This window comes from Microtus ochrogaster, chromosome 6 (genome assembly GCF_000317375.1).
Source record: "Microtus ochrogaster isolate Prairie Vole_2 chromosome 6, MicOch1.0, whole genome shotgun sequence".
In the NCBI taxonomy this organism is placed as follows: domain Eukaryota; kingdom Metazoa; phylum Chordata; class Mammalia; order Rodentia; family Cricetidae; genus Microtus; species Microtus ochrogaster.
This window is the reverse complement of record NC_022013.1, coordinates 49127784-49138859: the sequence shown is the minus strand read 5'-3', so window position 1 is coordinate 49138859 and position 11076 is coordinate 49127784. Positions and strand designations below refer to the sequence as shown.

Genomic DNA, 11076 nt, shown 5'->3' with positions numbered 1-11076 from the left:
CCTTCCTCCCTCTCTTCCTTCCTCCCTCCTCTCTTTCTTTTACATAGCATTTACTAGAAATGTCATTTTGGTGCATATTAATTGTACAAAATACTGGGTGTCAGCCCTGTGACCTTTTCACGCATGCAGACAATGTACTTTGATCATCTCCTCCCCCGTCATAGTCTTCTCCTCCCACCTTATCCCCAGCCCTACTTTCCCCTGGTAGCACCACTTCGGAAGGCTTGCATGCCATTTTGGAACATATTTCTAAGCCCTTTGTTTACAAGCAGAACCGCTGGCTATTTTTACACGAGAGTGCAGATCCCTACCGTCTTTGGGAGCAGTTACTTGAAAGGGTGCACTAGTCCAGCAAAGCGCCTCTGCCTGAAGTTCAATCCCTACAAACTTGGAAGAGCTCAGGAGTGGGCGGGGCTAAGCAGAGGGCAGCTGGGACACGCCCTCTGCCCGTGTTCGCAAGCTCCGAAGCTGCGGAGAGGAAATGATTAATGCCACGGAGTCTCCAGCCAACTCTGTGTCACCGGACTTTACAAAAACAAACAAACTAGAGCTTTCTGACCGACAAGAACGGCTTCACTGACCTTAATAACATGGCTGCTTTGTAAGGGCCCCCACACAGCTCCGGCTGGAAACTCGGGCTGTAGATAAGACTCTTGGTAAAGAGCAAATCTATTAACAGCTCACTGCTAAAACTGCGCTGTTACTTCGGAAGCACAAATACAACAGCTGTAAACAAGACCGTCAATCACCCTGAAGACAGAATCGGCTGGAAAAGTCACCCTACTCTCCTTCAAAACTTTAACTTTATTAAGAGGTTGAGCTCAAAGGCTGACAGAGCGCATGGCTTCTGCTTATGGAAGTCTCACTGAAGACCATAAAATACTTTGTATTTCTTCAGACTTCTATTTCTGAAAACACATGAGAAATGCTACTCATTTGGAATTTATTTTTCTCCTCATCAATAGTTTCACTGTACTTTCAAAGTAGTGTAAAAGAAATATAAAATGTCTTTTGTTCCATGTAGAAACCTTATAAGCAAGTCATTAAAATTCTAAGGTAGTTTGTCATCAATCAAATTTATTGGCCGAACTCCCATGCAGAGCATTTAGAAGGTCAGAATTACTTGTTTACTTGGTTTTTTCCAATATTGGTTAGCTGGACTAGGTATATGCTTGCCTGTACTCTTGCCCTCTAAAACACACACACACACACACACGCACGCACGCACGCACGCACGCACGCACGCACGCACACAAGTATAAACATAGTCAAAAATACTCTGGGATGAAATATTCAAAATTGAAACTTGTCTTAGAAAACCAGATCACGTAGTTTTCATAGCCACAGAGTGCCAACTCTAGTCCACTCCCCAGAGATCACATTACCAATGTCACTTAGGAGTAGAGGCTGTATGCACTATGTCAGTTGTACAGACTCATCAGCCAAATTGGATTCAGAGTTGACTTAGTCCCGATGATCAAGCGTTCTCCACTTGTTCGCCCCGTGGCTGTCATTGTACCTATGGGGAGGCATGGGCAGAAACATCAGTTCCGGAAGAGAGTGAGTGAGTCAGGGCAGCCAGACCCTCTCCCAGTTCACATTTGCTCCGTGTTCGGGGAGGCTTGGCTGGGACCCCCGCTGCTGGCTCTCTGCATCTATTTCTTTGCCCACCAACATTTGGGTCTCTACTTCCCAGGAAGGCGGGCTCTCTGACCACTTAGGGCGAGATGTCCCTGTGTACACTGTGCCTCCACTGGTGAGGACTTCCAGTTTGGCACGCACTTTCTGCTGTGACTATACCACAGCTGCCCCCTTTAAATAATGCCAGCTGACATGTCCACATTCACGATTCCTTCCACGTGTACCACATGTGTGAAAGGGGCAGAAGAGGAGCTGAGGGTCTAATGTTAACTCAGATAACAGGATCCTCCCCTCCAAAGGACTTTCGTTTATTGGGAGATGAGGGATGGAGAAATCCCATGCAAGTAAAGAAGTAAGGACTGAGGTCAGCCAAGACGATGAAGAGGATCTGACCACATACTATACGTGCCGAGGGGGATTGTGAAAGCCAGAAGTGGTTAAAATATGGCTAATTTAGAGGAAAGAAGGAAAAAACACCTCTAAATATTAAACATAGATTGCTCTTAGGTTGATACCTGTGGCCAGGGAGGATACCCTGTGGTATCTTATGCGGTAAATAATTTCATGGGAACTTCCCTCAAAAAGTACAAACTAGCACCAGGCTTGTGATTTCGGGTTGCTGTATTCTCTGGGAGGCTAACCTTTGGCTCTGTGGTCAAGTCCTAGAGCTGAGAGAAAGTAGCCAGCTGTGTCTTTTCCCTCAGAACAAGAGTACAGAGCTGCCTGCAAGGCACTTTGAAGAGCCCTGCTTTGACTGGGGGGCCTAGCAACGCTGAAGGCCTCCCACTACAACACAAGCAGAGGGCATAGTCTTAAACGTGCTACTCCTGGCCTCCCAACAAAGCTGTGAGAGAGACAGTGAACACAAGAACAAGAAGTGAACAAGAAGAACACAAGAGTCCCTGTGACTGTTTGCCATGGAGTCACATGAGACTAAAGACTAAGCTAACGCGGGGATTAGAAGAATGCCCGGGGCTCAGTTATAAGGAAGAAGTGGGAAAGGAAAGACATAAGATGTACTTGAAGCCTAGAAGCCAAGATCCTTAAAGGAGCTAGATTACACACACACACACACACACACACACACACACACTCACACACTTGCATACACTGAACATGAAAGAACAGTTTGATCTGAAGCTACCAGGAGATGATCTCTAATACATCGTGTCAGTGATACTTAGCCTATGTAGCTACTGTATGTAGCTTACTGTACTGTAAGACTCTTCCCCCTATCTTATGTGCATAACTGGATCCTTATAGAATGACTGTAAGTAAGGACAAAGTAAAAAACAGCCTTCATCCGGTCCAAAGCAGCTGGACAGCCACATGAGCAGCAAGCCAAACAAGACCAGGCTCACACCAGGCTGCTAACTGCTCACAGAGCTGCAGAGGTTGAAGGAAACAAGGAAAGGCTCCCGTGGGTGGTTCCCCTCGTTGCTACTGACCTGACTCCAACAACCATGAGTATCGGGATCTGGCTGAGTCCCTCTTTCTTTCCTTTCCTCTCTACGTGTATTCTTCTTCCTTAGAAGCCAAATGAGTAAGCTGAGGACATCTGCCTTGATCATGCCACTTCCCTGATTCCTGAGTTCTTGAAATGAAAATGAACTCTTCCAACCCCGTGTATGGAATTGCTACCTCATTCAGCTAAACAGGAGATATGTGGTGTTTCAGGGCTGGTCTGAAGTCCAGATTTCGCTTGTTCAACCTTTGTATCCTTAAGTAGGGACTAGGGAGGCTCAGGTCAGAGGTCAGGCTATAAACAGTGTAATTGGTATTGGTCGTTGCACAGATAAGCCATGGTAAACACCATGGCGACATCGCCTCTGAATTACCATCATTCCATAGAGACGTCTTCTATGTTTGCCTCAGGAGATACGTGCACTTCAGGATGGAGAAGGAGAAAGAGAGGCAGGGGACACCACCCTCGTATGTGCTGTGTCAGCCACATGGTGACACTTCATGCTGCCTCATGTTTACTCATCCCAACCGTGCAGGAGCTCCCAGCACTCATTTTACAGAAAGAAAGGAGGGATGAGAGGCAAGGCATCCCTAGTTCCCTGGCTCACGACTCGCTGCGTAGAGGACTGAATTTGTGTCCATATTGTCCTCAGAAAAATCTTAATGGTTCCCATCACTTCCTCGTAGGGAATCCTACACACTGGGGACAACTTCAGACAGAAGAGATCAGAAAAAAACCAGCGAGAACAATTCTCATAGAAAGCTAGAAGTCTACCTGTTGGTGGAACCATCACAGTCAGGCTGCCAGCTTCTAAACAATCCCATCCTCTCTCTAACAACAGCAGATAGATTAAATAAAGGCATTTCACGTTGAACTAAAGTCTGTCCTTAGCAAGCAAAAACGTTTCAGCTCTCTTCCTACCCTCTACTGTATATTCTGTTCCCGTTGTCACACACAGAACTAAAGTAATTCAAAAAGGATTCCCCGAATCATGGGAAAAATAGCTGTTTCTTTTTCATGTATTTAAATGCCTAACACACTTCCCACAGTTGGAACACATACAGTACCAAAGGCACCGAGCATCATACTAGAGTTTTAGGAATGAACTCTAAAAGCTGGGTCCCATGTACTGAGTCCAGCATATCTCAGAGTTTCCCAGATTAGCTTTCCTGGGAATTGAGGGTTATTCAAACACAAGTAGTAGAGAATACTACTTTGGAGCTGAAAATACTACTAAGACTCAGCAGGAACTTCAGCAACTGTTCAAGCCAGGTAAACATGACAATATCTTCCAGGGAGAACATTTTATCACTGAGATTGTTTAGAAGTGGGTAGCGAGGGCTGCATTCCAGGCACTAGGAAAGGTTTGGTCAGCAAGAGACATAAAGACGACAACAAATTATAAGTATATGAGACACTTGCCTTGAGCTGCCTTCTTTAATATTCCGAAACCTGGACAATGAAATGCTCCTCAGAACAGTGGCTAAATGTGTTTGAGATGACGTGTCTGAGGAGGATTCTAGGCATCAAAGAGATAGTCTGCACAATGATGACATTAAGAAACATCTCCATCTACAGAAGGAAGTAAACTACAGGTCATGGCAACAGCGTTTGAGATACTTCCGCCGTGTTATGAGAATGAATGATGGTAGATTCCCAAAGATAGCACCGTTTGGAGGACTGCACGGGATAAGGCAAAGAGGAAGGACCCAAACACTGGCTAGACAGCATAAAGGAAGACTGTGGAACCTTGGGGTATGGCAGTAACATAAGCATCTAGGATAAGAACAACTGGGAAGCCACCATAACGGGCTGCCCATGCATGCTTCAGCATTGCTGGAGCATAAATGATGATGATGATGATGATGATGCTAATATTAAACTGTCAGCTGACTTTTTGTCAGGTGTATGGTCTTTTTGTGATTCTCTTCAGACAATCCGTCCTTCCGGGTGTCATCCTCACTGCCCTGTCCCTGGCATCCACTGTCCTGGAATTCTTATTTTGAGAAAAATAAGTACATGATGCCCTTTCTTGCTCACATGCTCCACAGTGTCACACATCCAGGGTTTCTCTGCCCTCGAATGCTACTGGCCTTATACTGGCATTGTCAGAATGAGTCCACGGTAGTGGGTTATGTGAGCTGTGCAAACGGTGCTAGAGGAGTAGGCAATCCCTTCGGATTGGATGCTGTGCTATACACAGCAAATGATTGACAAATGGAAAGAATAAAGGCCTCCTCTTCCAGAACACTATCTAGTGACCCATACTTGGCTAAGGGAATCCCCCAACCCCAATGAATAGTGACAGGGAGTGATACCAAGTTACACCAGGAGTAACGCAGGTGAAGGCATGACATCACTCCCTACCGCCCCATTGGCCACGAATAGGCACAGGATTCCCCAGGCTCTGGTGAAAGCCTTGGCTGCTGCGATTCCCGCTTTACCACAGTGGCGCTGCTGGCCAGGCATTCATCTGCGGTCATCATCTAAACTCAGGCCAAAATGAAACCTTCTGCTTTCAGGCTTTGTTTTATTTTAAGTGCATTTGCCTGCATGTGCACCAGGTGCATCCCTGGTGCCTTCAGAGGCCAGAGGGGATGTCCCATCCCTTGGAAATGTAGTTACAGACAGCCGTGAGCTGCCATAGGGGATGCTGGAAACTGAACCAGGAGCCTCTGCAAGAGCAGAAAGTATTCTTAACCGCTGGGTTATCATCCCAGCTAAACAACTTATTTCTTAAAACGGCTAATTACTGAGTGTTAATAAGCTCCATTTGCATGTAACTTTCCAAAGAGTCTCAAGAAGGAGAATTATTATTAGCCCCATTTTCCAAGTGAAGAAACAAGGCTCAGGGCTCTTAAGAAACTTTAACAAGGTCAGGGTACCAATGAGTGATGGAGCAGGAACTCCCATATGGTTTAATTCCTAAATGCATTGCCTTATTTCTCATAAATGGAAGGCTTGGACATCTTGTTTACAACGAGAAAACAACCAAGTGGTAAAGTCAGGTGAAGATTAAGAAACCCTTCAGAAAAGTACAATTTTCTCTTTTTGCCACATTTATGAAGATATTTTTAACTAACAGTCCTAGAGGCCCTGAGTAACACTATAAAGGATCCAACTCCCCAGGAAGGAGGATTTTTAACGGAATGAGCATAGACAGAAACATGATCCTACCATATTACTAACTAGAAGATAAATGGAGGTTTTATTTTCCTTGCTGCTGATAATTTGTCAATGAACTCTATTCCTTGTGGATTCTCCTTTAAATTTTATTGGGAAGCCATTGTAGAGATTCTTGTCAGCATGAGAATTATACACGGTTTCATTTCTGTCTAGAACCTAGTGTGGGTGTGACCACCAGGGCAGGGACTACTGAGCTTTTAACACCCCTTTTAAGGAAAAATCCAGACCCCACTCTTCACCTGAGCTTTGCTATGGAGACATCAGATGATAAATGACACCATATATACCCCAGGCTGACTAGGATCCTCTCGAAGTCATGCCCCCTTCAGTACACAAGGGCCGTACCCTTGGGAACCCAGAGGCATTTTCTCATCTATAGCACAATTTAAAAGAGCCACTCCAAATCCATTTTAAAGTAGTTCAATCCGTGTTTGCTATTTAAGAGACTTTACAAACAAATACATCCTGGGTTTGAAAGCAGCCGGTCTGAGTGGTGGGCTTTTGCTTGTAGCAGAGAGGGTTCAGTTCCTGCTCATCACATTCTCCCTGCATTCTCCCAATAAGCATGGATTCAGAACCCAGCCACTTCTGCTGGGAACTTCGGTTTTCAGAGTTCACTCACAAAAACGTCAAAAGCTGTGGGCAAGCAGAGCAGATGCTGGCTTCCATACCCAATAGATGAGAAAACTGAGGCTTACAATGTTAAGTGGGAAATACGAGCTTATAATTTAAACCTATATATTATATATATAATTTAAACACACACACACACACACACATACATATATATTTAGTGGCATACTGGGAAATATGTGCAAAACTGGTCTTGCTCTCCTGTGGTGCCTCCAGCTCCTAACAGCTGCTATTTTATAATGGATCCAGTTAAGAATTTATGGTATTGAAATAAAGCAAATGTCCTGGAAAGAAAGTCTTGAATCTGGCTGGAGTTCTCTCATGAAGAAGTCAGCCACAGGCATTTCTTCTGCATATAGTGATATGATTGACTTCTGAGGATCTCTAGTTACAAGTTCATGGCCAGGTGCTGGTGCTGGAATGATCTTTACAGAGACCTACACCATTTTAGACCAATCACACGGACACTATGTCTTGCTAAACATCTCAGGACACATCAAGCATTTCCCTTGCTTGCCTGACTACGCCTGCTGTAGAGTCAACGGTATGCCAACTCTAAGGAACTGAACAAAATGTTCAGAGTCAAGTTGTGCATGAGACGCCTGCACTTTGTCTATCACTCTGAAAAAGAAGGGATTCTGGGAAACATGTCAGAGGGTAAGGAATTTGCAGAGAAAGCAATATGGGATATAATGGATGTGAACGCGGTGGCCACCAGTCATTCTCCAAGGTCCATTTCACCATGACTTCAGAGTAAGCCCCCATGGAAGCTCAAGGAGCCTAAAAGAGGCAACACTAAGACATGACTAGGCTAGGGAAGCAACACTCTGGACTCACCCCCACCCCCACTCCCACTGGGAATTCAAACAGCTTTGCAAAAGTCCATCAGTTTTATATACTGGGTATGGGATAAATGTTTACCTTAAAGCAATGAATCTGTGCCCTAAAATGTTGGGGAACACCAACATAGACCAGATCTAAATAACTAGTTTTCAACGAAGCTCTGTGGTTCTCCTAAATTAAAGGGATCCTTCGGGCTGCTCTTTGCCCATGGTCTGAAGCAACAAAGTATTTGCAAACACACCGATGTGAGAGGTGACATCAGAATCTGTCAAGAATGCGGTCCTACACCTACTCTTAATCCTTCCTACAGGCAAAGGAATATTCAGTGCAGGGCTTTGAGACTGCAAGGGTAAGCGTCCAGTCATGTGACATCCCAAATAATCAGATACTCCAGGTCCTCAGCTGACACCTTGGAGGTCAGCCATGAGTCCTGGCTGCTGGAACAAACACATAAAGGTGACCGTTTTCCCTGCATCTACTGGGGTGACACTCTGGTAAGCCACGAAGACCTTTGAAAAAGCTGTTTGTGAAGGCAGATTTGACAGTAGAGACTCAAACAATAATAATCAAAATAGACAGGCTTTCAGACCGATAAACACATCATTACCACATAAAGCACCACAGAGAGGAAACCCAAGAAGCAGATACATTTCTCAAGTAGATAATGTAATTCAATTATATCAAGTAGAATAGAAAGACACAGGGAACACGCTGTGACAAACGACATCTATTTAACTGTACTGTACTGACTTTGGGGCTTCTCAGGACAAATATTGAATATGAAATATTTTCAGAGTCAACACTTATATGAATGGCTAAAGAGAAATCTATACTCAAGTAATTACATTAAAAACAAATATTCTTTCCAAAGATACAAATGGAAATGGATATAAGAAGTACTGTAGATATATTACTAGTTTTTACAATGTTTTAAAGTATTTAAAGTGTTCAGATATATGTTTGTGTGTGCGTTTATGTTTTTGTTTTGTTTCCCTTTGTTGCAGTGCTGGGGTCAAACCAAGGGCCTTGTGCATGCTAGGTGACTACTCCACCATCGGACCTCCAGGCCTTTCATGTTTTCTTTTTAAAGACTCCTAATATGTTGTATAACTTCCTGTTAAAATAAAAAGACTTGAAAACTACTATGGTAATTTTTAGAGCAATTATGTATTAAAATGCAATAATGAAATCCATCACTTTGTTGCTAAAAAAGGAATAAAACAAGCAATTACATTAGTAAATATTTCAAACTATAAAATAAAGTTAGACTACTAATATTTAGTAGGATTAAAATTTTTAAGCATTATATATTTCTCTAAATTTTATGGTATGAAAGGAACATGGGCAGAAGAGAAGATTTTGTTCATTGTTGGAGGAGGGGGCCGCTTGTTCTTCCCAGCTGCCCGTCTGCTTAGTCCTGAAATAATCACACAGAAACCATATTATTTAAAGCACTTCTTGGCACATTAGCCCTAGTTTCTTATCGGCTAACTCTTACATATTAATTTAACCCATTTCCATTAATCTGTGTACTGCCAGGTGGCAGTGGCTTACCGGCAAAGTTTCAGTATGTCTGACTCTGGCGGTAGCTCCATAGCAGCTCTCTAACCGCCTTCCTTCTCCCAGCATTCAGTCTGGTTCCCCCAGTTCTGCCCTATCAACAGGTCAAGGCAGTTTCTTTATTCATTAACCAATAAAATTAACACATAGACAGAAGGACCTCCCACACAAGTTCATCTGTGTGGCTTTCCTCTACAGTGGCTTATAGTAGAAGGAGACAGTCATCCCTCCTGAATGGAGCACACAGAACAGCATCTTAGAAAAACTCCCAAGCATAGACAGAGCTAAAAAGGCTTCTGTCACCTTCTAAGCATGCCTTACCATCCTTGCTCCAAAGATACATTACCATCCTCGCTAGGCATACAAACGCTGATCTGTAGCAATGCTAATTTTTGTGCTTAAAATAGTTAGTCCATTGTTCTCAACAGATTATAAACCTTGATTACACAGCTGTTAATAGTGCTAGAGATAACCTACACTCAAATACACTAATCCTTTCAACACAGCTCTCTTTCCATTGGACTTCATAAGGATTCAAGTTTCATGGTTGACGCTTTCTTTAAAAAGAAAGAAATGTAAAGCTCTTTAAAAAGAGCAGTGGTTGACAGACATACTTAAGAGGCACACAATTTCTTTCAAATAGCGATTTTGGGTTTGATTGCTCTGTCATGGTGAAGCCCTCCGCACACTTCTGATTCTAAGAGTTGTCTATCTGGAAAGAGGAAGTGCTATGGGGGGTATGATTAAATATCACCACAGCTAAATTTTCCTCTCCTCCGTCAACATACCGATGGAAGGCAGCAAGTCTGGAAAATACTATGTGTCCCACCACAGCCATCAAAGGTAGCTTTCATTCTGTTTTATATGCACAGGCGTCGAGCCTGACTGGGACTTGAACAGATTCTCTAACAGTAAGCCCACCTCCCCTTCCATTTCTGTGAAGTTCTTTTCCTGGATGTTCACATCCGTCAGGGAGAAAACAGACAACAAAATCTAACAGTAATGGAAGGGCTACTCCATCTCCCCCTTAAGTCACTTAAAGAGGCTATTGGCAGGAGGGCACTTTTTTATTGTCTGGGAATCCTCTGTGCTGAGTTCACAGCAGCTGCACAATTTTATATCCCCGCCAGCAGTGGGATAAGGCTTCCCCTTTTCTCACATCTCCTTAGCGTCTGTTCTAATTTGTTTTCATGAGGTTAGTTCTTCTGACTGGGTGAGATGGTAACTGTATGAGCCAGCTCTCCCACTCCAGGGCACACACCTGCAGGACCCTAAGTCAATATACAATGATGTGACCCAGCTATCACACTCTGGGACATACACCTGAAGGACTCGAAGTCAATATACAACCATGTGACCAAGCTCTCCCACTCCTGGGTTTATAGTCCTACAGGAGCCAACATGCCATAGAATTACCTTCACATTCATGCTTATTGCTGCATTAGTCGTAATAACTAAGAAATGTAACCACAATGTAGACACTCATCAATTGATGAATGCATAAAGAAAATATAGTTCAAAAGGAATTAGTCATAGAAAAACTGGAATCACGACATTTGCAAGGACATAGATGAACTAGAAATTACTATGACACTTGGAATAAGAGATAAATATCACCTTTGTCCTTACATATAGAACCTAGCTTTAGCATATGTGTTTGTGTCTAAATATACATGTTTATTATACATGTATGTACATATGGGTGGGAAGTCATGAAACGAGAAAGGACAGGGGAAAGATCCTAGGTG

The 11076-nt window shown here is 43.5% G+C and overlaps 1 protein-coding gene across 2 annotated transcripts in view; it reads right to left on the bottom strand.

Annotated features, from left to right (window-relative positions):
* The window catches only part of Thrb (thyroid hormone receptor beta), a 337187-nt gene that overhangs the window by 219159 nt on the left and 106952 nt on the right, over positions 1 to 11076 (bottom strand). Inside the window, exon 1 of one of the 2 annotated variants that reach the window (XM_026779793.1) lies at positions 1386 to 1433. The exons of the other annotated variant lie outside the window; for it this stretch is intronic. The gene's annotated coding sequence lies outside the window, so the exon portion shown is untranslated. Of the gene's footprint in view, positions 1 to 1385; positions 1434 to 11076 lie in introns of those variants that run through there. 2 annotated transcript variants of the gene reach the window in all.